At 36.6% G+C, this 26,059-nt stretch overlaps 1 protein-coding gene across 1 annotated transcript in view; it reads left to right on the plus strand.

The window, feature by feature from the left end:
• Positions 1–26,059, plus strand: part of LOC127101982 (uncharacterized) — a 73,032-nt gene that overhangs the window by 16,584 nt on the left and 30,389 nt on the right. The window lies entirely within an intron of this gene.

Here is a 26,059-nt window from a genome sequence, read left to right on the forward strand (position 1 = left end):
ATTTTTAAACAAAATGAACATTCACAATGACTGAAAGGATAAGTGGGATGTCCTCAGTGCTTTCCCAAGGATAGCATGATTACCAAAAGGTAAGACATTTATTCATATTCTGGCATTCTTATATCCACTTCATCAGCTTTCAAGTTATTTCCCCAGCGTGCACAGAAAGAATGATACATCATCAACTTCCCATAGAATCTGGCGTTAGCATTTGTGTTTTATCAATTATATGGTTGTCATCCCTTGTGTGGACTGACCTAAAATCCCTTATAGATTAATAAAGGTTGATATTCTTTGAGTTGGTAGAATATTCCCTGTCTCATTGTCCCGACTGTCTACTCACGAGAAATGTTGTCCTTCCCAGCATGAGTAAGAATCTCCAGCGGAGTATGCATGTGTTCCCTGCAGAGCTGCCTTTCCAGATAGTTGTCTCCTCAGCAGGAGGTTGCCTAGTGCAATTGATGAAGGGTTTATTTCCCTTTTCATGTATTTGGAAGAGAGGTATCCCTGGTATGTCACTTGTGGATGAAGGATTCAGTTCCAGTTTCCTGAGCCAGGGTAGTTTCCCCACGAGCATTTGCAGCTTGTCCCCAGCGGGGTTGCCAGATAAGAGTTTGATGTTGATATCTCCTCCAAGTCTGAAGATTTCTTATAGCATTAAGAGCTGGTGGTGAAGATGCTTATTTCCTTCCCTAGTGGAGCAAAAGCTATTTTTCCCTTTTGCAGAGTTTCCTCTCCGGTAGATGAAGGGAGTGTTTTGATTGATGTATGTCTGATTGGTGGTTGTTCCCCACAGAGTTCCACATCATTCCTTAATTAGTTTCCCCAGTAGAGTTTCTTCTCCGGCGGATCTTATTATTTTTAAACCACCTGTCCCTGAGAGAGTTGATGGAAACTCCCCGACAGATTCTTTTGCATCTTCCTTTTGTCAGGATTGTTTGCTCCATTAAGATCTTCTCTTGTGCAGAGTGTTATTTCCTGCAGTTGAAAGCTTTAACTTTGCCTATTCCCAGCTACGGTTAAAGTCTTCTCTTGTTTACTCTTTTTCCAGAGATGATCCCCATCGGAGTCGAGTTCTCTATTTGATCATCTTCTTTCGCTGCTCCTGAATACATCTTCTTTGTATCCTCAGCGAGTGTAGCTTTGGGATAGGGTTTGATATCCCCGATGATTTATTTCATCTTTCTTGGGTTGTTCCTAAGCTGAGTTCTCCAATAGGCTTCACCCTTCTTGTCGAGACGTTTGCCAAGTGTCTGTTCGTGATTCTTGGACTTGTTTGTGTTAGATACGTTTGGTTGTCAGCATTAATCATACACAAAATCATGCATATACATGCATAATCATAGCATTCAGATATTCATGATTGCATTCTTTGCCATATATCTTTGTTTGTTATCTCCTGCTATTGGTGAAATGTTCTTCCCCAAGCAGATGTTTGTGTCTGACCTCTCCATATAAAGTCAGCCCCATAAGCAGAAAGTGTTTATCTTTCCTTCTTTCTTCCCCACTGAGTTATGTCCTCATGGGTGATTATTGTTTCGGTTTCCTCCCCAGTTGTGTATCAGGATGGAATTACTCCCCTGAGTTATATCCTCATCGGTTTGAGCCTTGTTTGATTGTGTCTTTCTAGTTTGTTCCTAGATTGATTCCTTTCTTGTTATCCCTTGCAGGTCCCTGTGGTTCAGTTGTTCAATTGCTTAGTAACCAGTAATTGTTCATCCTTTCCCCAGCGGATTTTGTGGCCTTCTACCCAGTAACTGTAATTGTAAGTCCTATTTTTGTGGTTTTCTACTCAATAACCGGTAGATGTAATCCCCTCTTAGTTGGTTGTCTTTACCTAGTAACCGGTATTGATATTCTGTCATTTTTTAGTATACCACCCAGTAACTGGTGATATATCTCTTGGATAATTGCTTTTGTCATGCAATTTATCCCTAGCGAGTCATCTTTCATTTACCCTTGTCTGGTGATGATTGATTCTCATTCTGATTGGTCATCATTTTATACCCAGTAACCGGTATCCCGATGTCCTTTCTTTTCGGTTGATTTATCCTTTATTAACCCAGTAATCGGTTGCAGATAATCTTCCATGCGAGTATGTTATCTACATTTTTACTCATATAACGGTAGTAGATAATATATCTCATGCGTTCTTCAGTCGAAGTCTTTTTCTTCCCTAGTCGAGTAAGATTCGTATCTCCTTGCAGAATTGAATGCCCATCCTGTAGGTCGAGCTTGCTTTTTCAGTCCTCCTTTTGGATGATGAGTGTCTTGGATATGTTCCCAATTCACGCTTGGTTGGTCACCTATCATATACCCAGTAACCGGTATGACTGGTGTTCCTTCCTTCTGCTCCCTATTATGACTTTTTGTCCCCTGTGGAGTCAGATTTTCCTGAGTTGGGATGTGCCTTTTGGGTCTTCCTCAGATGTTTCGGATGATTGATATCTTTCACCCTTATACCGGTCTTAGATATTCTTTCTCCCTGAGTGTGTTGTTCTCTCACCAGGTAACTGGTGTTTCGATAACATGTCTCTCTTTGAGTTTATTACCCAGTAACCGGTAATATCTCGTTGTTTCTTTCTTAACTGAGTCCTTTGTGGACATCCCCGTCTGAGTCCGGATTCTTATCCGACGTATCCTTTGTTGATAGTTTTAATGTATTGGCATATTCCCCAATACATGCATCTTTGCATCAGCTCGAGTCTTTCCATCGATTTATTTTCGAGGAATCCCTTCGTGTCTCCCAGCAAGTTTTCAAGCCGTGACTTGCTCACGCATTTTTACCTTATTTTTCCCCTAGAGTCTCTGTCTCCCTAGTGAGTGTGTTACTCCTATGGATCTTCAGTGCCTCCCAATTTCTTTTCCTTTGTGTCATTTATTCACCATGAAGATTTTATTTTGCATGCATACATTTGCATCATGAGGTCTCTTAGGGACCAAAATTCGTATCTTTGTTATTATTTAAGCCCATTCTATCTCGTTGAGACGGAGATTTTAAACTTCATATCTCTAGCTAAAATGACCTTAAATAGGGGCATCTGTAAGACCCTAATTTTGACCCTAAGATCCCTCATAGCATCATGTTATTGCACAAGTGCATTGCCTCAAGGATCATAGCATGTTTGGCTACTTAACCCTATGGGTGGGACTTGTTTGAGTGTTTTGAGACCACCAAGCATGCTTGTATTGTATATTATTGCTTTTCTTATTTGATTATTAACCAAAATCACAAAACTATGTCACTAACTCTTTTTGTTTTAAAGCTCAAGTGATCATGTGCTCCACAATGCTCCTAGGAGGCTCCTAAGCCCAACGAAATGGCTAGATGAAGATGAGAAAAGCATGACAATGGTCCACAAAGTTCCTAATCATCATATATGTCTCCCAAGTATCTCAATTTGCCAATTTGATCAAGATAACCCAAAGGGCTTGAAGATTTTTTCCCAAAGAAACCCTAATTCCATTGTGCTTTGACTGTGCCTTGACCATGAAGCAATCTCAACCTCTGATCAAATTTAACCAAGGAAAGTTATTTCGTTCATCATTTATGCATATGTAAGCCTATTTGAGGACCCTCAATCATTTATTCATCAATATTGGAAGTTTGGCCTTGAAAAGTTGACCAGTCAAGTTATCTGACTAAGCTAAGAATCCATGAAATATAATGTTTGATGTGTTTGTCAAATGAAGATGACCCCAAGAGAAAAAATGATCCTACGAACTATATGAACAACTTTATTTTTCATAAAAAATCCATTTGAAACTTGGAAGGTCATCATTCATTTCAAAATATTATAGGTCATTTTGACTGAAACCCTAATTTTGGGTCAACTTACCAAGGGCATAACTTCCCTAATTTTTATGATTTTGAGGTGAGACCAAATGCATTGGAAACCTTGAGATGTCTACTTCAAAGTTTATGTTGGACAAAATTTCATAACCTTAAAATAAATACATGTGATAATGCAAAACATTATAGGTCATCTAGGACCTAATTCATTGAATTTGAAAAAGTACCCAACTTCAAATGCCCATAACTTTGTCATAGAAAATCAAAATGATGCAAACTTTGAGTCTAGATTGATCATCTTGAAAGATATACACCTTTTATGTTGGAGATTGTTTCATTTGAAGCTTGCATCTTGAAAATAGAGGGGTTTGATTAAGCTTGCTTTTGGTGAAATTTTTCAAAGTGATTTGAATATGTTTTGTACTTGGGTTTTCACAGCCAGTTTTGATCAATTTTCAAATGCCAAATCATTTTTTGCCCAACATGACTTTTGTTCCTTATTCCAAGGGCTTCCCAACCATTACTCACATTAGTTTTTGGATTCACCATTTGGGAGATTCAAAATTCTTTTCATTTATGTGAATTTTGGTATTTTATGGTGAAACTTGAATTGCAAGCATGTTTCAGTCCAATGCACACGACCAATTTCCCTTCACTTGATCTCAGCAAGCTTCCGCATTCATCATTGGGCTTTCCACACGCTTACACAGGCCCATGCAATTCAAATTCCATTTGCCATGCACATGAACAAAGCATGATCAGCTGATACATTCAGTTATAAATAGAGCCTTCCTCTCATTCATTTGCTAACCTTTTGGAGATCCCGAGTGCTAAAGAAGTGAAACCATAGCCATCACTAAAGGAATTAATCACTTTTCTTCAATTTTTCGAGCTTGAAATTTAGCATCATTAGCTGAGTTTTAAAGCCAAATTCCTTAGCCTAACACTTCCATTACATTCATAGATCAAAGAGGAGCAAGGATCTTGGAGGATTCGTGGCCAGAAGTTCATCAATTCAAAGGTTTATTCTCAAACCTTTTGGATCTAAATCTCTTAATTCAATGTAGTTTGCTTGTGTTTCTGTGGTTTTCTGAAGTTCTCATACTTGAGGCAAGCCATTGGTGCTTTCAATTCTTCATTTCATGGGTGATCAGTATGAACACCATGATTTTGTCCTTCTCATTTCTCTCAATATAGGAAGAGTGAGGGAGATCCATTGGTACAGTGATGATCTCCATCACACGAGCTTCATTTCCATGTCCTTGTTAGCCATTGGATCTCCATTTCAGGATCTAATCGTGTGCATCCGTTCTGATTACTTCATTTAATTCATGATGTAGCGCGTTTGCCTTGTGTGCCCCGTGTTTCCTCAGATCTCAGCCATTGCCTTGTGCCACGTCACTTAATGAAACGTATCTGATAGTTGTGCATTTTCCGTTTATTCCATTTTCTTTCTATTTTCTATTAATTCCTTTTATTTTTGAAAATTCATTAAAAATTCATTTGAAGCAAGAAAAATATGAGACCAATTCCAAAAAATTTCTTGAAAAATCTAGTTTCATATTATGATTTTTAATTATTTTTGTGACTTCACTTGATATTTTTTATGAATTACTTAGTTTTTAATGCTTTTAATTCATTTTAAAATACTTTCGGACTTTTAAAAAATCCAAAAATATTTTCATAGCATCTAGGGATCATGATAAGTCAATGAAAAATATTCTCAACAATTTCTTGATTGTTTTGTGATTATTTGAGATTTTAATTCATATTATGTTATTTTTAATTGTTTTTAATTGTTTTTAATTACTTTCTGATTTCAAAAATTTGTGAGAAAATTAGTCAAAGCTTGTTTGACTATGTTGAACCTATGAGAATTTATTTGGACTTTTTGAAGTTGCTTTGAATTGAATTTGAGGTTCAACCTTATTTGTTTACTTTTTATTTGTATTTTATTTTAATTGAAAAAATGCCAAAAAAATATCATTGACTCTTTGACTTGTTATCTTCATTTCTCTTTTGTTTGGTGTTGATTGAAGTTAATTTGAATCGAGTTTGATCAATTGTGATTGGTTGTTGTCTTCTTATTCCCCTCCCTTTCATCTTCATCCATTTTCTTTCCATCAATGGCCAATGAGTTAAAGTCTTGAGGTTGGTCTTGACAAATGATAAGTTTAACCTTCTTTGAATCAAACCAAACTCAACTTGATCCATGATCAAGTGAGTTGTTTTGTGTCCAAGATAGGTTGCTTTTGGGTCAAGGAAATAACCAAAAGTCAATACAAGGCCCTTCCCCTTCTGTTTGGCATGGCAAGTTTATGGAGTTTGGCTTACTAGTCATGATCTCTAACTTGCGTTCTTTTCCTATATTCTTATTGATCGACCTCAGATAGGTGTGACTACTACATTAGTCCACTTACAATTGCTTAACATAGCGCTACATTGTCTTATGACAAGCTAACATAACCTTACTAACTACTAACTTTAATTTGAGCTTTTAATTTTTTGCCATTTACTTTGAATGTCATTTATTTCTTACTCATTATTCATATTGATTTTCATCTTTGCTCACTTGAGCACATATTTTATGTTTATGTCATTTTTCTTTTGCTCATTTGAGCCCATTATTGTATATAAATATATTGCTATTTTGTGTTGCTTTGTGTTTGTTTTGTATGAACCAAATGCAAAAGGAGAAATGACTTAGAATTAGGACTTACCCATGCTTAAAGGAGTTCAACAGCAACTAGGCCTCATGCCTTTAGAATGCAAAATTTGTTGAAGAGCAACTAGGCCTCATGCCTTTAGAATGCTAAAACTCAAAGTTGACTTCAAAAGGACTTCTCCTCCAAACTTCTTCTTTATCCATTCCCTTTATTGTGTTGTGAACTTTTTGATGTTTGCTTTTGTGCGATAGGGATCCCATCTTGAGATTGTGAAAAGAGGACCATTGTCATGAATAGCCAAGTTAAGAGCCAAGCCAAATGGAGATCCTAGGAGCTTGAATTCAAATTATTGATTGCTTGTTTGTGTGCTAAGTCCAAAGGGAAGGAGCATCTTGAGTCATCTATATGACTTCAAGAAAAGGAACTCCAAGGGTCTTTCTTTCCCCTATAATCTTTGTATGCTTTAGGAATAACCCTTCTTCTCTTCTCCCCACTCTAACCAAGCCAAAAATCATTTTCAAAACTTTGACTTAGTTTCAAATTAGAAACATAGGCCTTAAGCCTTTGACTTTTCAAAATTCATTTTTATAAATACTCATTGTAAATAAATCTTAATCCAACTTTGACTTCATTTTGTAAATATATCTAACTTGTAAATATAACCCATTTCAAGTTGTTTTGTGGTTCCAATGGCCACCTTGTTAAAACCTTTTTAAAAACATTAGTCATAGGTTTGAGTTATCATAGTGGTTGATGTAAATCTCACCTCATTCTTAGTGATTGGATTATAAGCCTTCCATGCTTATTATAGGGTTAACCCTCACTATCATGTTAAAGCCTTCCTCACATGATGGATTATTGGTTTAGGCTGAGCTTTCTACCTTTGATAACAAAGGACCTTAAGGCTTTTGATGAAATCAATTCACCAATCTTTGAGATTTTTACCCCGAACTACGAGGTTTTGATCCTCCTTTGTGATGGTACATAGGCAATAGGTTCATCCATTCAAACAACAAAATTTGTAAATATAATCTATTCTCTTCTCATCCCTCCAATCTTTTGTACAAATCTTTTCACAAATACCAACCTACAACACATATTTGCAAAAAGGGTTCCCTTAGAGTACAAAGGATATTTTGGGTGCGTAAAACCTTCCCATTTCATAACCAACCCCCTTACCTAGATCTCTGACATTTTTATTAGTTTTTTTATTTGAAAAACTTCTTACTTGGCTTTTGTTCGCTTTTTAGCCTCTCCTTTGGACTAATAAAAGTGCAGTGGCGACTCGAATTGTATGTTGACTTTTGGTTTAGTCAATAAACCTAAAAGTAACGAAACCCCGCTACACATATCATCAAGAATTAGGGTTTAGAACCCTTGAGGAGTGCTTTGATGAGACCTTGTTAAATCCATATCTCCAAAATAAGGCAATTTAGGGTTTAACCTCACCTATGCCTTGATGAATAGTCAAGCCATACTTTGAAGGTCCAATCCTAGTACAAACCCTAACCAAGAGATTTGAATTTATAGTAATCAACTACTGGATGAATGATGCCTATGAATGAGGTATAAATGTATGCATATGATTCCTGAATCAAAGATTGAATGAAAAGATGAAAAGGGGAGGGAAAATTTTGGGGTACCACACCGAGTATCTGTAGTGGGTGGCCAATATTGTGCTTGTTTGTAAGAAGGATGGAAAGGTCCGGATGTGTGTTGATTATAGAGATTTTCACGAAGCTAGTCCAGAAGATGATTTTCCTCTACCACAAATAGATATGTTGGTAGACAATACGACTAAATTCAAAGTCTTTTCATTTATGGACGAATTTTCCGGTTATAATCAAATCAAGATGGCACTTGAAGATATGGAGAAGACCATATTCATTACACCCTAGGGAACATTATGTTATAGAGTGATGCCTTTCGGTTTAAAGAATACTGGTGCAACGTACCAGAGAGCTATGACCACTCTTTTTCATGATATGATGCACAAAGAAATTGAAGTGTATGTTGATGACATGTTTGCTAAATCAAGTGATGAAGAAGAACATGTTGAGCATTTGTTGAAGTTATTCTAGCGTTTGAGGAAGTACAAACTCTGCTTGAATCCCAATAAGTGTACATTTGGTGTTCATTCTGGTAAGTTGTTAGGCTTTATTGTCAGTGAGAAGGGTATTGAAGTCGATCCTTCTAAGGTCAAAGCAATTCAAGAAATGCCTGCACCCAAAATAGATAAGCAAGACAGAGGTTGTCTCGGTCGCTTGAACTATATATCAAGATTTATATTGCATATGACTGTCACATGTGCACCTATATTCAAGCTTCTTCAGAATGATCAGTTTTGTGATTAGACTGAAGATTTCTAAAAAGCGTTTGACAGTATCAAAGAGTATCTGCTTGAGCCTCCGATTTTATCTCCGCCTATTGAAGAAAGATCCTTGATCATGTATTTGACTGTACTTGATAAGAGTATGGGTTGTGTTCTTGGCCGGCAAGATAAATCTGGAAAAAAAGAATACGTAATTTACTACCTCAGTAAGAAGTTCACCGACTGTGACACTCGGAACTATGCTTGAAAAGACTTGTTGTGCATTAGCTTGGGTTGCTAAGCGTCTACGCCAGTATATGTTCAATCATATTACTTGGTTGATATCCAAAATGGATCCAATCAAGTACATTTTTAAGAAGCCTGCTTTAACTAGGAGGATTACCCGTTGGCAGATGTTGTTATCCGAGTATGATATTGAATACCGATCTCAGAAAGCAATTAAAGGTAGTGTCTTGGCTGACCATTTAGCTCACCAACCTATTGAAGACTATCAGTCGGTGCAGTATGATTTTCCTGACGAAGAGATTTTGTACTTAAAGATGAAAGATTGTGATGAACCATTGCTTGAAGAAGGGCTAGAATATGGTTCCTGTTGGGGCATGGTATTTGATGGAGTTGTGAATCAGTATGGTAATGGCATTGGGGCAGTGATTATTACTCCTCAAGGCAAGCATTTTCCGCTTATTTCTAGATTGACTTTCAAGTGTACGAATAAAATGGCTGAGTATGAAGCTTGCATTATGGGGATTGAAGAGGCCATCGGTCTCAGAATCAAGTATTTGGACGTCTATGGAGATTCAGCCTTGGTTGTGAATCAGATCAAACGTGAATGGGAGACGAATCATCCCGGTTTGATACCATGTAGAGATTATGCGAGGAGGATTTCAACTTTATTTATAAAGGTTGAGTTTCATCATATCCCTCGAGATGAAAATCGGATGGCAGATGCTCTCCCAATTTGACTGTAATGCGTCTTGATAGGCCAGCTCATGTGTTTGCTGTTGAAGAAGTTAAAGATGAAAAGCCATGGTATTTTGATATCAAATGTTTCCTCCAAAGTCAGATTTACCCGTCTGGGGCATCTTTGAAAGATAAAAAGACTTTGAGAAGATTAGCTGGCAACTTCTACCTAAATGGTGATGTGCTTTACAAGATAAATTTTGATGTGGTTCTGCTCAATTGCGTAGATAGACACGAGGCAGACTTATTGATGACTAAAGTACATGAAGGTTACTTTGGTACTCATTCCAATGGGCATGCTATGGCAAAGAAGATGTTGAGAGCAGGTTACTATTGGTTGACAATGGAATCTGACTTTTGCAAGTTTGTGAAGAAATGCCATAAGTTTCAAATTTATGCAGATAAGATTCATGTTCCTCCGACACTATTCAATGTCATTTCCTTTCCATGGCCCTTCTCCATGTGGGGAATTGATATGATTGGCATGATTGAGCCCAAAGCTTCGAACGGACATCGTTTCATTTAAGTGGCTATCGATTACTTCACAAAGTGGGTTGAAGCGGCATCATATGTGAATGTAACCAAGCAAGTTGTTGTGAGGTTTATCAAGAATTAGATTATATGTCGTTATGGTGTGTGAAGTAAGATCATTACTGATAATGGATCTAACTTGAACAATAATATGGTGGAAGCTCTTTGTGAAGACTTCAAGATTGGACATCATAATTCTTCTCCCTACAGACCCAAGATGAATAGGGTTGTTGAAGTTGCGAATAAGAACATCAAGAAGATCATTTAGAAGATGGTTGTGACATATAAATATAGGCATGAGATGCTGCCATTTGCTTTGCATCGATTCCGTGCATGCATCTGCACTTCAACAGGGGCAACCCCTTTCTCTATTGTTTATGGTATGAAAGTTGTGCTCCCAGTAAAGGTTGAGATCCCATCATTGCGTGTCTTGATGGAAGCCAAGTTGACAGAAGCTGAATGGTGCCAAACCAGATATGATCTGTTGAATTTGATTGAAGAGAAAATATTGACTGTCGTGTGTCTTGGTTAGTTATATCAACAAAAAATGAAGAAAGCTTTTGATAAGAAGGTCAGGCCTGGTGTGTTCAGAGAAGGTGACCTTGTGCTCAAGAAGATTCTATCTTTTAAACCTGACGCTAGGGGAAAATGGACTCCTAATTATGAAAGCCCATATGTTGTGAAGAGAGCCTTTTCAGGCGGTGCTTTGATTCTTACAACTATGGATGGTGAAGAGTTGACTTGTCCTATGAATGCCGATGCAGTCAAGAAATACTTCGCCTAAAAAGAAAAAGAACAACTCGCTAAGTTGAAAACCCGAAAGGGCGGCTTAGGCAAAAATGAGCGTCTCGGTGGATTGAAAACCCGAAAGGGCGATCCAGGAAAAAGTTAGAGACATAAAACAAAAAATATATACCGATAGATTGAGTGCCCCACCTTGGGGCAATCTAGGCAAAAATTAGGGATTATGGCAAGTAACTGCATTCGGTTGGTCCTGATCCTTGGAAGCAATTTTGAGCAAATCATTTGGTTCTGATTCGTCATTCTCAATCAAAACCAAGCGCACAAGGGATATTAAAGTTGGTAGGGAATGTAGTGATCATTGTATTCAATGTAGCCCTTTTCCATGTAAATTACCATTTTCAACTTTTGTAAAGATCTAATGAGTCTTGTCATTTATAGACTACCATCCTATTAAATATAGTTGAGCTTTTTATCCAATTGTTTCTGCTCTTATTTATTTTCAGTTAAATAAAATTGAATTTTTATGATGATAATTTTGAAATAAATTAATAAATAAATATCATTTTTCTTAAGAATATAAAAGCAATTACTTTAAGAATAATCGATTTCAGCAAGGAATATCAACATCGGTCTGAGAACAGGTAAGTCTTGAAATGCGAAGCCTTGTTAGGTCTTTCCCAAGCAGTTGGTTTGGCGATTTTTCCCAAACAGTTCGCCATTTATCCCCATCAGAGTTGAGCTGGAGATCAGTCCCTTTTGCAAACTGTAAGACCCCAATTTTGACCCTAAGATCCGTCATGCAATCTCATCATATGCATTAGCATTGGGATCATACCTTGGCATCCTCCTTACCCCTATTTCATTGGGTTTATTTTGGAAGAGATCACCAAGCACTATGTGATTGTATCATACTTGTATATTTATTATTTTACTAACCAAAATACCAAAAATATTTCGTTGTATTTGCCTAACTCTTTTGTAGGAAGGGCATGATCACCATTGATCTATCAAGTTCACATCTAGGGTTTGAGACCCTCATAGCTAAGATCACAACCAAGGAATGATCCACAATGTCTCTAAGCATCATATATGAGTCCCAATGATCTCTAAATGTTATTTTGATTAAGATTTCTTCAAGAGTTTGGAGTTAGTTTTCCTCGGAAACCCTAGTTTGTCTGGGTATCTTAAGTAACTTCTTCAACAAGCTTCGTAATCAATTGATCAAATTTCTAAAGGGGCACTTAAAAATTCATCATCTTATGCATATATGATCTACCATGATCCTAAAAAGTCAATAGAATTGCAAGTTAGCAAGTTGGTTGATGGTGGTTGGCCAGATGAATTCATCTGATCAAAACTGGGTTCCCCTAGACCCTATCTCGTACAATTTTGACCATATGAAAATTATTCCAAGATAAAAGTTACTCTAAATGACATTACAAACAACTTTCATGTTGAAGTTTAGAGCTAATGTTTCTTGGAAAGTCATTTTCCATGTTGAAACATTATAGGTCATTTTGTCTAAACCTTAACTTGAAAGTCAACTTCCCAAGGCCATAACTTGCTCAATTTTAATGATATAAAATATTTCCATGTTGCACAATCAAATTCAGTATGTTTACTTCAACTTTTATGTTTAGAGTGAGAGCTAAATCAACTTTTATGAGCATTTGATATGAGGATACATTATAGGTCATTTTGGACCAATACCATTGAACAAGTGATTTTCCTCAACTTCAAAAATACATAACCCTATCATTATAAATCTAAATGATGTCAAATTGGTGACCATTTTTAAGGTATTTAAAAGAGCTACAACTTTGATGAATACACCTTTCTCATTTGGATCTCACATAAAAAGTTTAGTAAGGTGGAACATTGAGGTATATGGTTTGACACTTAGAAAATTTTTCAACATGTTGAAATTTCTAAACTTCCACCTCAAAATTCACCTTGATACAAGTTCCAAATGGAAAACTATTCAACATAAGAGTTGTTCCACGTAATTTAAGATTTCCGAATAGTCTTATTTCTTTCGTTTTGGACAAGGTTTACTAGGGCTGCGTATGGTTTTAACAGGCCTGCATCAAGTGGAAAAATTAAAAGTGCAAATGACCATTTCACATTGCCTTGCCATTGAAGCTTCATTTCAATCTCATTTCAGATGCATTTGGACCTAATTGGATTGCTTCATGGGCTTGTACACGCCCATGCAAGCATGTGCATGACATTGCCAAATTTGGAAGAAACTTGAAGTGTGCAAATAAAATTCCCAATTGCTATAATTACAAGCCCTCTGAGCTCATTTGAGAGGATCCTGGCCGCCAGCTTTGCCCCCTCTCTTCAAAACCACACAATTCAAACGAAAACCTGAGAGTTTTAATTTTGAAAATTGAGTTATAATCTCACTGTTTGGAGATTCAAAAACTCCAGGATCCAAAGCTTTGTTCCATTTCCAAACCACATCTGCAAGCTTCCTGGGTGTGATCAAGCAAGGATTAAAGCAAGCAAGATCAAGTTCTGCACAACATTGAAGGTATTTTTCAGAATTTTTCTTCTCTTCGATTCTCACTCAATTCTCATCAATTCTCTTGGATCTTTGGTTGTCTGAAGTCCTACGAATGTATGCAAGAAGATTGAGTTGCTTTGAGGTCAAATCGAAGCAACTCAGTTGACATATCTCAAAATTTAACTCCTCATATCTTTCTATATATGTGGAATTCGTTAAAATTGAGGTCCAATGAGGCTCGCCTGAGAAGGTGACCAGAGGTTTAGCGCCGGTGATGTGCTAGATAGGTTCAGAGCCTTTGATCTTGTTCAAAATATTTTAATCTCATGCGTTGCTTGTAATTACCACTTGTGTTACGCGTTGACTAGTGACTATGGTGGAAAGCGTGATGATGGCCACTTGATCTGCCACCTCAATTAATTAGGGAGATCAAGTGGTCTACTTTTTTCAGAATATTTGAATTTCATTTTATTTGTTTCATTTTCATTAATTCATATTAATTTTAATATTGATCCAAAAAATATGAGAGTTTCACCAAAAAATTTAAAATAAAATTCTGTTTCATATTCTGAATTAAAATCATTTTTTGGATCATTATTATTATTTTTCATGATTTAATTAATTTTATGATTATTTTTAATTGTTTAAAAATACTTTAAAGTCTCTAAAAATTATGAAATTTTTTCTCCAAGGTCCTTTGACCTTGTTTGACCTATGATATATCTCATGGCCATTTGTTTGGTGTTTTTATGAGGTTTTAGGAATTTGACAAACCATATTTAATTTAATGCATTATATTTAGTATTTTTAAATTGAATAAATGCCAAATAGTTGTGTTGAGCCATTTTGATTGTTTGTATGAGTTTGACTTGTGTTGTTGTGCCTTGGTCAAGGTTGATTTGACTTTTCTAGGTTAAGATCATTGGATTTAGGGGATTGATGGAATGTAAATTCCATCTCCCAAAATGAATGAATGATCTTAATTTGGTAAAATTCCTCCTTTGTCCAATTTGAGTTTTATCCATTTCCCCTCCATCTTCATCTTACTCCCCTTCTTTATGCATTCATGTCATGTTCCTATGATACCTCAATGTCCTAAGGCTAGTTAATTGAAAATCAGCATAAGTATGGATAGGATTCGGCCACCTCTTTTGCATATTCTTTTTGTGAGTGGTATGTTTGTTGAGCATAGTCCGTTATATTATGTCTCTAACATGCATTAACACCAAAATTCTATTGCCCGACCTCAAATAGTTGTGACTTCTACATAAGTCCAATTACGATTGCTTAACATAGCGCTAAATTTTTGACACAAAAGGCATAACATTCTAGTTAGTGAGATTATAAGTCTCCCCTCTTTCAGGGTATTGTGTGGAAACGTGACCTCTTTTCCTTCCTTTGGAAGATGTCTTGGTTCAAGGATCCATGCTTGTGATAAGTGAGTTGAGTTTTCTCCAAAGAATGACTTAAAACAAAAAGCAAAAGCAATACTAACTTCTAAATCATTAACAACTAACATTTACTTTCAAGTTATTTACTTTAGTGCACTTTATTTTTAAGCTCTATTCATTTGCCATTATTCATACCATTCTAAATGTTTATGTTAATGTCATTTTTACTTTGTCCACTTGGATGATTGATCTTGACAATGACTTGATTAATCCCTTGACCTTTATTTGTTTGCCTTGTGTGTGATCCCTTATTTGTGATTGTTGCATTCATGCATTTATGCGCATCATAACATTCATCACACGAAAATTTCAAGGAACTAAGGTATTAGTTGCAAATATTTTCAGACCATGGATTGTGGACGAAGGAACACTGAGAAGTACAGTTTGAGATGTCCCGACTTGAAAGAGTTAAGGAAGCTGGCATCTTTTGTAGTAGATCCCTTGGACTTCAAACAATGTCATGGGAAGCTTCTATATATCTTGTCTGCTAATGTGGTTGAAATGTGGGCGCATACCCTTCTGGCATAAAGTGGGGTGCCATTCCCAAAGGGAATCCAGCAGGCATGGACTGAATGGCAGCAGCAACAGGAACAGTTGAGGTAGCACCCTCAGAAATAACAGTCCTCTGAGGGAGGAGTTGAAGGAGTTGGCAAAGACTGATTCTGTGCAGCAATGACAGATTCCATCAAAGTTGTTAATCTGGTGATCTCGTCCTTTAGCTCTTGGTTCTCTTGTTATAGATGCTCCATGATCCTTGGTTGATTAGTGCGAGTATTGTAACGGTGAGTCAGCTTGGCTGATGCACAGAAGAAGAACTGATAAGACATATGGCGGAAGAAAACCTATTGTGCAAATAATGCATGAAATGAGATGTTTTTGATTTTTTTTTAATTTCAAGGAACATATGAAGTCCTATTTTCAAATATATATTCAAATAATAACAATATGATAAAATCTCTTTTTTATTCATAAAATTTTGGAAGGATTACACTGAGTACAAGTCCAAAAACCAAAATATAAATACAAGAGAAAAGGAAACTGTCATCGTAAGGATCCTTTGGCAACTACATCAGATGATCTGGCTACTAGTGCATACTTCCTTTGGATGCGTCGAATTTCGGACTCAAAGGAGGTCTTCATCTGAGCCTTCTCAAGAACTAACTGATTAACAATCGTCTTCCAAGCACCGGAAGGCAGAGGCACTAGAGGAATGTACACCCTTTGGCTCTCTCTGTCTCTTCACTGCTCAGTCTTCAAGAATCTCAATAAGTGCGTCTTTGTCTTTCGACTCAAGCTGCAACTCTTAATGCTTTCGGCTCAAAGCATGGAACAACTCTTCCCACATATCTCTCTCTTGCTTCATCTTGGTGAGAGTGTCTTCCAACTCCTCTATATCTTGGTTAGGGAGAGTTGATGGCTCATCCATAACCAAAGACATAGGTCTGTCACAGGCGTACGACATCGTCAGCTCCAAAGCTCTCTTCTTCATCCAAATAGTGTAAGTTTCCACTTGTACAAAAGAGGAACGCAACACACAATAGTCCCACCACCTTTAGAATTCCTTAAATGCAAAGAGAAATACATGTCGCCCAATAGAGTCGGAACAGTATTCCAAATCAAGAAGATTCTAATGGCGTTAACATCAACAAAACCGTCAATGTTAGGGAACAAGGCTAAACCATAAATGAGCAAAACAAAGACGGCTTCAAAAGCATCCATACTACCGACTTGAGCAAAGACAATAACTTTTCCAATGAGGAACTCATAAGTCAACCCAAGAATACCTCATTTCTTCACCAAATGAGCATCAATCTCAGATTTCTTCAGATGAAGAGCTTCAGCTATAACATGAGATTTGTGAATCTCCTCCAATCCACTAAAAGGTACCTTGTCAGATACGGGTATTCCCAAGAGATGGGCATACTCCTCTAATGTAGGCACAAGATGATAATCAGGAAAAGTGAAACATCGGTAAAGAGGATCGTAGAAATGACCCAAAACACTCAGAAGTCCTTCAACCACATCAGCAAATAATATAGACAAAAGTTTCCCATGATGTTGCTTGAAGTCCAAGGGATTTAATACAAAGGATGACAATCTCCTTAGCTCTTTCAAATCAGGACATCTGAAACCATACTTCTTAATGTTCCTTCGTCCATAATCCATGGTCTGAAAATATTTTCAAATAAGACCTCAATTCCTTGAAATTTATTTTTCTGTGATGAATGTTATGATGTGCATGTATGCATGAATGCAATAATCACACCCAAGCGATCACACACAATGCAACTACAAACAAAGGTCAAGGGATGGATCAAGTCATCACCAAGATCAATCATCCATTTTGGTGGATTATGGTTTTCTCCTTATCAACACCCAAGTTCCATTAATATTGAAAAGACTTGATCGGATCAATCAAGAATCAAAGGGTTTGTTGTGAGTCACGAGCATCGATTCGGGTTAAGAACCATCCCAAATGAGTGTACTAAGGATAAAAACTTGTATATCAGGTTCTAAAAAGTTCCTAGAGTCTTAATCCCATATATTGGATACTATAAGTTAGGATGACTGACTCATCAACCCATAATATTCTCAAGAGAAAGTCGTTTGAGTGTAGTATCGCGTAATAACTGTTATCAAGTCTACACTTTAACAGTCTCCGCACTACGTCCAAAATAGGCAAAGTTGGGTTAAATGTTCTACGATCCTCAGCTTATTGGACCTCAAATCAGAAAAAGTAATACTTATCCACATATAACTTGCGTGGCATCAATAAATCCAAAACGGTATCCAGTGAGTGATGGGTCTCAAGACAACTTGTTAAGGACTACTCCACACAAGTTGAACATGACCATACCATCCTCCTATCTTAATTGCACTCAAGGTCGGGTTAGAACTTATCTCACCACTTAGAGATCACCAAGCACAATAGACAAATTATATCACACAAACAAATATACAAATATATACACATAAAAAAGTAGGCTAAACCCACTTAGGACTACTCCCCAGCAGAGTCGCCACTTAATTTTTATAGCGGTAAATTCATGACCATCAAGCTATGGATAAGCTTAACGTCAATAAAACCAGAGTCTGCCCCGCGCTTTTATTGTTTTCAAAGGAAAAGGGAAAAGTACAAACCAAAACCTAAAGATAAGAAGTTTTTAAATCAAAACTAATAAAATGACAAAGATTACAGGTAAGGGGGTTGGTAACATAGAGGGAAGGTGTTAACACCCAAATTATCTTAGGTACTCCTAGGGAGCCCTTCTTTATATGTGTATGTGTTTTTGGTATAAAAGATGTTTGAGAAAAATAGAGTGTGGGGGTGAGAAAAGAATTCATTGATTATATTTTTGTGTTTGACAAGACCTTCGCACTTGTGCCTACGTACCAACATAAAAACGAGGGATCAAAACCTCGTAGTTTGTGGTAAAAATTTCAAAGAAGTTTGTGAATTGCTTTTACCAAAATTTTAATAAGAAAAGGCACCAAGGCCAAAAGTTTGAATGGAGTTGTTAGTTCTTTTTGTCTTTTAAAATTTTAAGTAAATATGATTAAGTTTATTTACAAATTTGATTTAAGAAATAGTTTAAAAATTCAATGGCATAAGGCCAAAGTTTCTAAGTATTGAAACAAAGTCTAAGTTTGAAATCATAAGCAAAGATGTTTTTGAAAAAGGGGGAGAGATTTTGAAATTTAAGAAGTGGGAGGAGATGAAGAGGATATCCTAAGCACAAATTAAAAGTTAAGAGTTGAAAAGATCTGACTTATGGGATGCAATCCAACAGATAAGAATGTCATATAGAAACCCATTTTCCTTTGGACTTTGACCAAACAATAAGCAACAGGAAATAAATAATATCCAGCCATCATGAAGATCAAGGCATCAAATAAAGATAGCCACATCCAAGCAAGCAATCCAAAATCTACCAGTCTTCTTTATCTTCCCATGTATCAAATGAAATATTCCTTGATCAACTCAGAGCAAAGCATCAGATACAAGATCAAAACAACAATGAAGTACACAGACAGAGTAGCAGATGAATTCAAACAATTCCCAAGGCATGTATCAGATGAAGACTCAGTTGAAGATAACTCAGTCTCAAAAAGCTAGCATTAGCCAAGTCCTTTTTGCACATGGAATATTGCCTAATTCTATGTCCAAAAGTTCAGATCAAGATCAACAGTCCACCAACTATTTTTAGGCTTTTTGTTGTTAGTAAGTATTTTAAGGACCTAAGACCATAAACAAAATAAAAACACACAAACAAACATATATACAATCATAAAGTATAGCTCAAATGAGCAAAGTGGAAATAACATAAACATAAACAAGTTATCTGAAATCTAAATGGAAATGAATGATAAATGTCTAAAATTTAAATTGTATAAAGTAAATGACTTGAAAGTAAAGCAATATTAACAAGAGTTATCCAAATGTTAGTTAAAAGTTAGCAAGTGTTAGTGGTGTTTTTTAATTGATTAAGTCATTCTTTGGAAAACACTCAACCATTCATTCACAAGTATGGATCCTTAAACCAAGACAACTTCCATGAGAAGGTCTCCAACTTGGATAGTTCAACAAGTATGCCATTATCTCTCATGAAAGGAAAAAAGGTCAAATCTCCATACAATGCCATGAAGAATGGGAGACTTACAATCTCACTTACTAGAATGTTATGCATTGAGGGTCAAATTTAGCTCTATGGTAAGCAATTGTAATTGGCCTTATGTAGAAGTCATAACTATTTGAGCCCGGGCAAAAACATTTAGGTGTTAATGCATGTTAGAGATTTGGTATGAAGAACCAAACTCCTAAAACCTACCACACACTAAAAGAAAAGATCAAGAGGGAGGGAACTATCTCAGTCATACTTATATTGGTTCATCTAACACAAGGTCATTGATGAAACAATTAGCGTTTCGACATTAGAGATTTCATTAGTTAAATGAGGGAATGTTAAAGAATAGGGATGAAGATGAAGAGGGAGGGGAAGATAGAAACTCAAATTGGTCATGGGAGGAATTTCATCAAATCAAAACCATTCATTCATTTTGGGAGATGAAATGTAGATTTCATCAATCCCCTAAATCCAATGGTTTTGATCCAACAAAAGTTAAATCAACCTTGACCAAGGCCCAAACAGAATGTCAAACCTCACAAGACCACAAAAATGGCTCAACAACATTTAAAAACATTTAATCAATTAAAAATCTAATTAAAAATGAATTAAAATACATTTTCATTTGGTCAAAACCTAAAATCCCTTCAAAACACCAAATAAATGGCCAAGGGATTTATCCTAGGTCAAACAAGGTCAAAGGACCTTAGACAAAAAATTTCACTATTTTTGAAAAGTTAGAATTATTTTTAAACAATTAAAAATATGCATATAAACATTTAATTCATGAAAAATATAAAAATTAATCCAAAAATAATTTTAATTCATAATATGGAAGAGAAAAATATTTTAAGATTTTTGGTGAAAGTCCCATATTTTTTGGATTAAATTAATATGAATTAAACAAAATAAAGGGATTAAATAAAAAATAAGAAAATAAAAAGAAATTAGAAAAAACAAGGGCCATCAAATATCCCTCATTAATTGAGGTGGCAAATCTGATGGCCACGCGCATGCTATCCATGATGCACCTCAGTCAAAGCATCACATGCATGGCAAAAAAAGAATGGCTCAGATTAAAACGTTTGAACATGATCTGATGGTCAGGAGGTGTGCCAACACACCACCAAAGCTAGGGCTCTGGACTTCTTCTCCGATGGACCTCACCGGACTGGTCCACCACCAACCACCATCAAAATGAAAAACAAGGACATGGATTTAAAGAAAAAATGCTCAAGAGTTCGAATCTGACCTCAAGTTTCTCCAATTCCAAGTCTGTCAAAAGACACAAGGATTTGAATTTTGAGGATCATGAACTGAGTTGCTTCGATTTGACCTCAAAGCAACTCAATCTTGTTGCCTACATTGGTAGGACTTCAGCCAACCAAAACTCAAAGAGAAAGGTGAAGAATTGAGAGAGAATCGAAGAGATGGAGTTTCTGAAAAATTACCTTCGAGGGAGCTTGAAACTTGCTTGATCTTGCTTCCACTTGGCCTTGGCTTGACTTCAGATGCTTGTAGGAGGTGAATTGAATCAAGGAAGGGCTTGGATTCTTGGAGTTTCAACTTCAAAACTGAAGTGAAATTGAAACTCGATTTTCAATTAAAAACCTTCAAGTTTATCCTCTAATGGTGTTGGTTATGGGTGCAGGATCAAAGCTTGGGTAAGGTATCCTCAATTCTGAGCAGAAGGGGTTGTATTTATAGGCTATTGACTTGCTTTATACACACTTCCATCAAAATTCGAAAAGTAGCAATTCTTACTTGCATGGATGCATGGGGGTGTGATAGGGCCATCAAATGATGCCAAATGATCCAATATTTTTTGCTATCAAACCTGAAATGGTGTCACATAGCCATGCATAAAGGAAATTAATTTCGACCATAAATATTACCAAATGGAACCTTGTGAAGAACTCGTGCGCAACTCCCTCAATCTTGGTCCAATGAGGTGATCTTGGACTTTTTGGAAAGGTGAGATAAAGGGGAACAACTTTCATGTTGAACACTTTTCCATTTGAAGTCGGATCATGATGAATTTTAAGGTGGAAGTTTGGGAAATTAAACATAATTAAAAAAATCCTAAGTACTAAGTCAAATGTTCACTTCTTCCATCTTGAATAACTTTTGCTATGGGCTTCAAATGGAAAACTTTCCTGCATCAATGTTGTATCTATTTAAATCCTCTTCTATTTGGTCACAAAATTGACCTTATTTGGATTTGGCATGAAGGACTTATGCATTTTAGAAGTTGAGGAAAATCCCTTGTTCAATGGTAATGGCCCAAAATGACCTATAATGTTTCCTCTTGGCACATGCCCTTTAAAGTTGAATTTGAAGTTTCTGAAAGAATAAAAGTTGGAGAGGACATCTTGAAAGTTATCATGAAACTTGGATAGCCTTCATCTCATAAAAATTGAGCAAGTTATGGTCTTTAGAAGTTGACCTCCTAACTAGGGTTCACACAAAATGACCTATAATCGTTCACCATAAACAATGACTTTCCAAGAAAAAATAGATCTTGATATCAACATTAAAGTTGTTTTAAATGTAATAAGGAGTAAATATTCTCTGGAATCATTTTCATATGACAAAAATTGTAGGAGATAGGGTCTAGGGAACCCCAGTTTTGACCAGTTGACTTTCTATGGTCAACCACCATGAACCAACTTGCAAACTTGAAGTTATATTAATCTCTTAGACTCATGGAGGATCATATATGTAAATGATGATGCATAATGAAGTATCACTTGAAATGTTGGATCAATTACTGAAGAAACTTGTTAAGGAAGTCACACAAGATACCCAGATGAATTAGGGCTTCCAATAAATGCTCAACATGTTCTTCTTCATCACTTGATTTAGAAATCATATCATCAACATAAACTTCAATCTATTTATGCATCATATCATGAAAAAGAGTGGTCATAACTCTCTGGTATGTTGCACCAACATTCGCTAAACTGAAAGGCATCATTCTATAACAGAATGTTCCCCATGGTGTAATGAATGTGGTCTTCTCCATATCTTCAAGTGCCATTTTGATTTGATTGTAACCAGAAAATCCGTCCATAAATGAAAAGACTTTGAATTTAGCCGTATTGTCTATCAACATATCAATGTGTGGCAGGGGAAAATCATCTTTCATACTAGCTTGGTTTAAATCTCTATAATAAACACACATGCGGACTTTTCCATCCATCTTAGGGGAAAGCACAATATTGGCCACCCACTGCGAATACTCAGAGGTTACAAGAAAATCAGCATCAACATGCTTCTGTACTTCCTCTTTGATCTTTACTACCATATCAGGATGAGTTTTTCTCAACTTCTGCTTGACCGACGGGCACTCTGGCTTCAACGATAATCTATGCTCTACAATCTCATAATCCATACCAGGCATGTCTTGATAGGACCAAGCAAACACATCAGAATAATCTCGAAGAAGATCAATCAACCCCTTCTTAGCTTCAGGACACAGTTGAGACCCAATCTTGACTTCCTTCACATCATCTTCGGAACCCAAGTTGACTAGTTCAATTTGCTCTTCAAACGACTGAATGAATTTTTCTTCATGCTCAAGTAAAGTGGATAATTCATCAGATACTTCTTCATCATCAATCTCTTCCTTAGCTTCAAACATAGGGAAATCAAAGTTTGAAGAAGGAGTAGGATAATTGTATTCAATGGGTTTGAGATTCAACCTGCATAATGATTTTATATTTTGATTTTAGAGAAGTGGAGTGCATACAAATATTATGCAGATGGAAAGATTATTATTTATTTATGTATTTTTTTTGTGATTACCATTTTCAGAAAAAGCAAAAAGTAAAATAAAACATCATAGATGTGGATGAATAAAATTGTATTTTATTGATGATAATAATAAAAATGCCTAACAATGTTCACTTCTCCCTTAGGCATAGGAGAAGTATTTTTCTTAAAGATAAAAACAAATTACTTAGAGCGATGAATGACAACGGGAACATCAACAACAACCCAATTGTTGCAAGTTTGGCCATGCGTCACAAAGTTGGCACAAGCTTCGTCTTTATCACCACTGTTTTTAACAATGGCAGTTGAGTGTTGATCATTCTCATGAATGAACCCTCCACTGTGGAATACTGGTTTCATAACTTTGACTTTGGTGTTGAACGACCCTAGTTGGAATCCTAGTTCAGCTTTGTTCTTGTTCTCGGTGACCTCCACAACACGACCCCATTTGTCAATGCTGCCAGCTTGAATAGCCTCTTGCGCATCTTTTAAAGAAGACGTGGGTGCCCCAGTTTTCTTTAACTCACCAACAATAGATAAGGCTTGGAACGGTGTTCCAACCTCCTCCTCAGCATCAACATATGCGAAAGATGACAAATGCCTCACTAGCAATGCCTTTTCTCCACCAATAACGACAAACTTCTCGTTCTTCACAAATTTCAGCTTTTGGTGAAAAGTAGGCGTCACTGCTCCAGCTTCATGAATCCATGGCATTCCTAACAAGCAACTATAGGCCGGGTGGATATTGATTACATGGAAAGTAATTTAGAAACCACTCAGACCTATCTTCACTAGAAGGTCCACTTCACCAATGACAGTTTTACGAGAACCATCGAACGCTTTGACAATTAAGCCGCTATACCTCATTAGGGCGCCTTGATAAGATAGTCTTGACAAAGTTAATTTTGGCAACACATTCAATGATGACCCTATATCAGCCAACACATTGGACAAAACGTCCTCCTTGCAATTCATAGAAATGTGCAGCGCCAAATTGTGATTCTTGCCTTCCTCGAGAAGCTCTTCATCAAAAAAACTCAAATTGTTACAAGAAGTAATGTTGGCAACTATGTGATCAAACTGTTCCACGGTAACATCATGCTTAACATAAGCATGTTCAAACACTTTCTGCAATGCTCCTTTATACGCTTCGAAATTCATAAGCAGTGACATCATGATGATCTTTGACGGAGTCTAGAACAGAGAAGCTGCTCTACAACATTGAATTCACTTCTCTTGATTAGTCTTAACACCTAATCATCATCGCTAATCTTCAATTTGATGGACTCGCCAGACTGACTCGTTGGAGAACTAACCAGATTCACAACTGGAATCTCTACTTTCTTACTTACTGAAACATCTTCTACCATCTTCAGAAATATTGGACTGAACACACGACTGCTACGGGTAACCTTCACAATATCTGCAATGTTTACCACTGAGTCTGCAACTGGTAGAGGAACCTCTACACCATTTTCAACCATAGTGGCATTATATTGATATGGCACAACTTTATCGGATGAGTAGGGGATAGGGCCCGCCAACCGTATAACCAACAGTGATACCGATCTATTGACAATATTATTGTTGATACTATCAAAATGAATGACCACCCGCTTAGGGGTCTTAAACATCGGTACAATGACGTTCACATCATCTCCATATTCCTCGACTATTGAATCTGGATTACATTCTCATCCATCAACTTCTGGATATCTCTCTTGACAATCATACACACACGGGGGTTCACATTGCAAATGAAACAACCATCATGGTCATGTTCAGAGTCATTGATTAAACACAAAGTCTTATGCGTCTCCATCAAAGATCTTCGGATACGTATTACATCAAAAACTCAGAAATTCCATGGACAGTCGTCCACCATGTTCACAAATGCGTTACCATGAGGAGGCAACAGATTGGCTTTCACATTTGGTGCTCTATCCTCAAAGGACACCATACTACTCTTTACCAGCTTCTGAACTTCATATTTTAGAGGATAGCAATTCTCTATACCATGGCCAGGGGCTCCTTGGTGAAAAGCACAATGAAGATCGGGCTTGAACTGTAACACCCCGATAATAATAAAATAATTATTTAAATTGAGTTAATAATATATTTATTAATTTAATTAAATAATTGGAAAATTTATTATTATTATTGGATTATTATTATTATTGGAAAATATATATAAGTTGGAAATAAAGAAAATAGCCCATTTTGAGTAAAAAGGTTTTTCGTGAAAAACAGAGAAGCGATCGTGAAAGAGGAAAAAGGGCAAAAGGCAGAGCAAGAGGAAGAAGGTTGGAGAAGAGCTTGGAGCTTGAGATTCGCCGGATTAACTCAGGTAAGGGGGGTTTATCGTCGATTAATGGGTATTATGGAATAATATGTAATGGGTAGTGATAAGCCGTTGATTTGACCCTAATTGGGATTATTGATGCTGAAGAATTATGTTGGACAAGTTGTATTTAGACTGTAATTGAATCTGTGTTTGGGTTAGTTGTGAAATTCCGGACGTATAGCTTTTTACGGAATCGGAATCGGAGGTCCGGAAGTCCTCCAACGGCGGAAAATGCGGAGAATTCTGCATTCTGCCTTGTGTTAGCGCAGGAACTGCTGTTTTGTCTGCGTTAACCGGTTAACCCAGGGCGTTAACCGGTTAACACTGTTA

The sequence above is a fragment of the Lathyrus oleraceus genome, chromosome 1 (genome assembly GCF_024323335.1).
Source record: "Lathyrus oleraceus cultivar Zhongwan6 chromosome 1, CAAS_Psat_ZW6_1.0, whole genome shotgun sequence".
In the NCBI taxonomy this organism is placed as follows: Eukaryota; Viridiplantae; Streptophyta; class Magnoliopsida; order Fabales; family Fabaceae; genus Lathyrus; species Lathyrus oleraceus.